The following is a 7,491-nucleotide window of genomic DNA, read 5'->3' on the forward strand; positions in this document are numbered from 1 at the left end:
CAGTTATTTTAAAATTGAGTTCTAGTTATTTTAAAATTAAGTCACAGATATTTTAAAATTGAGTGCCGATTATTTTAAAATTGGGTCATAGTTATTTTAAAATTGAGTCCTTGATATTTTAAAATTGAGTCACTTTTATTTTAAAATTGAGTCTCGAATATTCTAAAATTGAGTCCCGGATATTTTAAAAATCGAATCGCGGATATTCTAAACTTGAGTCCCAGATATTTTTAAAAATCAAATCATGATTATTTTAAAATTGATTCTTGAATATTTTAAAATTGAGCTCCGAATATTTTAAAATTGAGTCCTGGTTATTTGAAAATTGAGTCATAATTATTTTAAAATTGAGCTTCGGATATTTTAAAATTGAGTCCTTGATATTTTAAAATTAAGTCACTTTTATTTTAAAATTGAGTCTCGGATATTCTAAAATTGAGTCCCGGATATTTTAAAAATCGAGTCCTGGATATTCTAAAATTGAGTCCTAGATATTTTTAAAATCGAGTCCTGATTATTTTAAAATCGAGTCCCAGATATTTTAAAATTGAGCTCCGATTATTTTAAAATTGGGTCTTTTTGTTTCAAGGAATTAAATTCACCCCTCTTTGCAACAAGACAATCAATTCCTCGTATTTTTTACAGGAATACAAATATAAGGGAATATGTCAAAATAATCAATGCAAAAGGGAATATTTTAGAATATCCAAATCTGTATTAATTGGGAAATCTGCGAACTAAGGAATGAATTTTAAAACCCTAAGCCTATAAAAGAGCATGCAAACACAGGCAAAACACATAGTAAAGAGAGGAGGGCAACCCGACTAAGAGGAGAGAAAAGTGAATAAAAAAGAAGAAAAAAGCAGGGAAGTACAGCTGGCTAAGAGAGGAGGCACGACCACACAAAGGAGAAGTACGACCTTCCAAGGAGGGAAAGAGAGAGGAATGAAGGTGCCTACATAGTCAACTTGATGCGGATGATCGGATGGTGATTTCTCATCCAATAAAGCTGAAAGTTTAACAAGTTGTTCATAACTCATTCCTATTAATTCTAACCAAGTTTTCCCCGGTTTATTATTATTTTAAAATAATATATTAAATAATACCCTGTTCAGGAAAATTATTCCCAGAATGATGCTCATGTAATCTCGCTACTTGGTTCAACGCGATTTGCTTGGGAAAGTGATGCAGCGTTGGACGCATAGCAAATCTCCCTGGTCCATCTAGTGAGATTTGCTTCAGAATTGGGTTTCGCTGGTTCATCTGTCGTTGGACGCGTGGCAAAACTCGTTGGACCATCAAGCGAGTTTTGATTGAATATTGACTTTCCTCCTTTCTTTGCTTGCAAACGAATTGTAAAGAGACGAGGGGCTTTGCAGAGCAGAGCATAAGAGGGCAGAGATGGCCGGACGATTGGACGGGAGAGCAGGTGACCCTTGGAGAGGACTCGCCGACCGTTGCTCGTCGAACGTTGGGGAGAAGGTATAAAAGAGGGAGATGAGGTATGTAATTTCTTCAACCCTAGCTCACATTATTGATTTTATGGAGAATTTGTTATTTTGATTCAAGTTTTAATACAATCAAATTTTGATTGCAAGCATTTTTCGGAAACCCCCAAAATTGAGGTTAGGGTTATTCTGATTTTGTCGTTTGTTTCCTTGAATTTGATATTGTGTTTCCTGCCATGTATTTCATGTGTATTTACTGCCATATATGCATATTTACTTATGCAAAGATACTATTTTATTATACAAAGTATAAACAGTGATGCATAGTTTAAACAGAGCATGATTTGAGATACTTATTTTACTTATAGCATGATTTGATGGAAAGATATGTAAACTGAAAAGTATTTTTATGGGTACGCATACAGTTCTATATATGAGTTCACAGAGTAAGAAAAAGATAGACTATGAAAGCGTATTTGAAACATTAAAAAAAAAGATAGACTATGAAAGCGTATTTGAAACATTAAAACTCATGTTGTCATACACTGATAATAATATGTTCTGTCTTACTGAAGGTGTCTCACTCTTATAATTTCATCATTTCAGGAAACCCAAGTAGACAGGCTTAGAGTTCTATAGAGCAGAGATTAAGAGTACTGTTCAGGGTGAGTAATAGTGAGACATCGTATTGCATAGGAAAGTATGTGTATGATTTTGGGATGTATATGGATGGATATGTAGAGATCCGAAAAATAGTAATTAATGAAATAATAAAGGAAAGAAAGGAGTTGGTTTGGCACAAATCCAAATCGTCGACAATTTGAGGCTATCTCAAAAAACCGTTTACGGTTACAACTACCGAGAGCATTTTAAGTGCCAAACCGTCAATGGTTTCATCAAAACCAGGGAAACTGTCAACGATTTTGAGTTACTGTGGCCAAGTAAAGGTAAATAGTAGAATGGTTTGGTTAAAAATTCCAAATCGTCGAAGGTTTCCCCCGTGCTAACAACCCTATATAAAGGGGTTTAAGTCATTTAATTGGTTAAAAACCAAACACTCTCTTTCTCTCTCTTAGGGCTGCGGCCTCCACTCCTTCTCTCTTCGATTTTTATCCCAAAACAAGCCTAAATCAGCTAATAAACATCATTTCAAGATCCCTGCTACGATTTTCCACTGTTTAATCAGAGTGATTTCGCAGTTTAGGCTTCCAAGGCACCACTCCAAACCTAGGGTAAGGAAGTTGTTTTTCAGGTTTAATTAATTATTGGAATATGTGGGTCTTAAGGATATTAAAAAGGGTAAATTTTATGGGGTTGAGGTGATTGAGTTAGGGTATATGGATATAGGTTTGTGCAAGCGCCGCAGGCATAGTTTTGTGTTCCCTGCAGGCATAGCTATAGGTAACAGGTAAGGGGAATACGTTACGTCAGCTATTTTAGAAAATTGTACTGATTAAAGTATAGCATGCGATTATAGGATTTCAGAGTATAATGTCTAAATAATACAAAATATGAAAGTTATAGGTATGGAAATTATAGTTTTACTTATATATATGTATTTTGGGAAAAGCTTGGTATTTGGGATTCAAATAAACTGTAACGACTTGCTTCTCTTAAAATATAATAAAACATAATAAGTAAAATAGTCAATCCAAACTGGTGGGTAACACGGACACCTTTCATACACAATGAAACCTAGGCAGCAATAAATATAAAACATACTTCTGATAACCACAATATATATATATATATATATATAAAATACCAGAGTTATCTATAAACCAAAACACTGTGTTTATATACATCTCCCAAAAATAATACGAAATATATCTCTAGGATCCCACATCAAAACTTTTGATCCTAATCCAAACTTACCCTCCTAGCGGGGTAACTCAACAGACTCAACAGCGGCCACGACCAGCCAATTCTTCTGGGTTTCCTAAAAATTATTTAATGTTCAGGGGTGAGACACTTCTCAGTAAGAAAAAATAAACTAAATACAGTTGTGTAGCAACATAAACATTTAATGCAATTATATATATATAGTACATTTCATATATCTATAAACATTCATCATAACATACTGAATAATCATATACTTACGTATTTTCTAATAAATCATACCATTCATAAAATGTCTGTTATAGCTTATAATACTGAAAACATACCCAGGATGAATAGCTAATTGGTGTCATGTATTACCCCTCATGATGGGTTGTGCAGCCTGAAGGCGGGACTCGACAATGGTTGGCCGACCGCTGCCGAGTCAAAAATATCTGTAAGTGCGATGGGTCCGCCACACCCTAGTCCGGATTGCTAGGTGAACGTCTACAACTCTACACTGAAAGTCACATCGACTATCCATCTCCCACCCCCTTATGGGGTGGTTAGCACAAGTCTGAACATAGATATCTGATCTGTATAGTTACGGTACTGTACTCTTGAAACTGAACTAAACTAACATCCAGGTTCTAATAACATATAGTACATGATATATAGCATTTAACATAAATGGATTGATAGCATTTCTATACTTTCATAAATATGGCCTTGCGCCGAACATTTAATAAATACGGCCTTACGTTGAACGTTTCATAAACACGGCCTTGCACGGGAAACACATAACATACACGGCCTTGTGCCGACTATCAATCACGGCCTTGCGCCGAACATTTCATACATGTCATTCTGAATAAATAATTCATTTATCATGTACTTTAAAATCATAATGTACTACATTCTTTCATAATCTCTGAAAAACATGTTTTATTCATAAAATTGTCTTATCATAATACTTCCCACGTAAAGTAATATTCATGTCACACATTACTGTATAAAACCATACATTATATTGTAAAATCATAATTTTTGGCATCTCATACATATATATATGCATTTCAACATAATAGCAGTATTTTCCCAAACATGCATTATTACCAATCTCTTCTTATATATTACACATGCTTCCTGAAAATAATTTTTTTGATAAATAATAATAATAATAATAATATAATTTGCATGGAAAATAACTGCTTTAATTTATTCCCTTACCTGGTACTGAAGAAAACCCCCCTAAAAATCTACTCGTCCTGCACTCGCAGGGTTCCACGAGCAACACCCTGAAACTAACAACTCACAGAACTAAACTTCAATATTCTCACGTGAATATCATTTCTTATAAATATGAAAAGACCAAATTTGGCATAAAAAGCCTTACCTCAACTCGGGGATGAATTTCAACTCGCTTCCACCAATGATCCGCTCCGGCAGATTTAGAGAGAACTTCCCTAGGAGCGTCATGGTGGCCTCAGATCGTCGATCCGGCGAACGATGGAGCCGAAATCGAAGAGAGAGGAGAGAGAAACCGTAGGGAGGAGAGAGAGAGAGAGAGAGAGATTTTCTGTGAATTTTCTACTTTAAATCCGAGTTTTAGGCTATTTATAGAGTCGAATTTGTCGACGAGACACGTCACCTCGTCGACGAGTCCCTGGAGAGTTTCGTGGATGAACCTTCACCCCTCGTCGACAAAATTCAAAATTGCCAAAACCCTCCTCAGTATTTTCTCGTCGACGAGAAATACCCTCATCAACATGCCCAATTGCCGTGTCGAAGTTTGCTGCGCCCTCTTTCTATTCCCATTTTTATCTCTCTTAATTATTATTTAAATACCATTATACTTCGAGTCATTACATAAACCCTAAAGATGAGTATATTCTTATTTTACAACAGATAACTATAGTTTATCTCATACAGTAGGGAAATACAGTTTTTCCCATGTAGATTATTAAACTATGAATATCGCCTAAATTGTGTGGCATAAGAAATGATAGTTTTAAATATAGAGTTTATATAAAGTATTTTACAGAGCCATGAAATAATAGTTTTATACAGAACCATGATATTATAGTCTATATAGAACCATGATATTACAGATTTATACAGAACCATGATATTATAGTTTTGTAACGACCTCAAAAATCTTAATATAAAATGAAACATAATAAATAGAAAATTCAACCCGAACCTGTGGGTAACGGGGACACCTCTCATTCACAGTGGAAATCTATGAAGTAGTAAACATAAATCACATTTTCAAAACCATAGAATACATAATACCAGAGTCTACTATAATTCCATAATACTGTGTTTATATACAATCTCCAAAATGCTAAAATAATCCTAGGATCTTACAATAAAAATCTCCTGATCCTAGTACAAGACTTACCCTCCTAACTGGGTAACTCAATAAACTCAACGGCGATCACGCTCCGTCGGTCTGTCTAGGTTTCCTGAAAATCATTTAATGCTCGGGGGTGAGACACTTCTTAGTAAGGGAAAATAAACTAAATACAGTTGTGTGACAACATGAACATTTAATGCAATTATACCTATACAGTACATTTCATATATCTGTAAACTTTCATCATATCATACTGAATAATCATATATTTTCATATTTGCTAATAAATCATATCATTCATAAAATGTCTGTTATAACTGATAATACTGAAAACATACCCAAGATGAATAGTTAGCCGATGTCATGTATTACCCCCCATAACGGGTTGTGCAACCCGAAGGCAGGACCCGACAATGGCTGGCTGACCACTGCCGAGTCAAAAATGTCTATAAGTACGATGGGCCCACCACACCCTAGTCCAGATTACTAGGTGGACGTCCACACTCTACTGAAAGCCACATCGAATATCCATCTCCCATCCCCTCGTAGGGTGGTTAGCACCAATCTGATCATAGATATCTGATCTATAAGCTATGGTACCATACTCCTGAACTGAACTAAACTAACATCTAGGTTCTGATAACATATAATACATGATAATATAGCATATTTCATAATTTCATAAATACGGCCTTGCGCCAAACATTTCATAAATACGACCTCGTGCCGATCGTTTCATAAATGTGGCCTCGCGTTGAAATCATACATAAATACGGCATCGCGCCGAGATCATATATACATACGGCCTTGGGCCAAAATCATACATACGTACGGCCTCGAGCCAAAATCGTACATAAATACGGCCTCGCGCCGAAATCATTTCATATATGTATATCATTCTGAAAATAATCAATTTATCATGTATTTTCAACATCATAATGTACTGTATTCTTTCATAATTTCTCAAAACATATTTCATTCATATCATTGTCATATCATGATATTTTTCCACATAAAATAATATTCATGCCACACATTTTCTATATAAAACCATACATTATATTCTAAAATAATAGTTTTTGACATCTCATACATACATATTCATTTCAACATATTAGCAGTATTTTCCCAAATGTACAATTCATTCGTAATATACAAATATAATACATGCTTTTCTAAAAGTAAATTTGCTCATACATAATAATAATTTGTTTGAAAAATAACTGCTTTAGTTTATTCCCTTACCTAGCTACTGAGGAAAGCCCCTATAAATTCTGGTCTCACACCCGTAGGATTTCCTAATCAGTACCCTGAAAATGAAAACTCCCAGTACTAAACTTTAGTATTTTGACATGTATATCATTTCCTATAACTACCGTAAGACCAAATTTGGCTTAAAAAGTCTTACCTCAACTCAAGGATGATTTTCAACGGAGTTCCACTGACGATCCGCTCCGGCAGATATGCAGAGAACTTCTCCAGGAGCGTCATGGTGGCCTCAGATCGTCAATCCGGCGAGCGACGGAGCAAGAATCAAAAAGAGATGGGGGAAAAACCGAATGGAGAGAGAGTGAGTTTTTTTGTAAATTTTGACATTTAAATCCAGGTTTTTGATATTTATAGAACTAGATTCGTCGATGAGCCACATCATCTCGTCGACGAGTCCTTTAATAATTTCATCGACGAAACCCACTCTTTATCGATGAAATTCAGACTACTCAAAACCTCTCTCGGTATTTCCTCGTCGACGAATCTTGTCTTCATCAACGAGGTCCTTTTATACCCTCGTCAACGAATCCCCTGTGTTCATCGATGAGGCCCTAATAATTTCCCCTTCCTCTTTATTTAAATTACATTATTATT

The sequence above is a fragment of the Malania oleifera genome, chromosome 1, assembly GCF_029873635.1.
Source record: "Malania oleifera isolate guangnan ecotype guangnan chromosome 1, ASM2987363v1, whole genome shotgun sequence".
Taxonomy (NCBI): Eukaryota; Viridiplantae; Streptophyta; class Magnoliopsida; order Santalales; family Ximeniaceae; genus Malania; species Malania oleifera.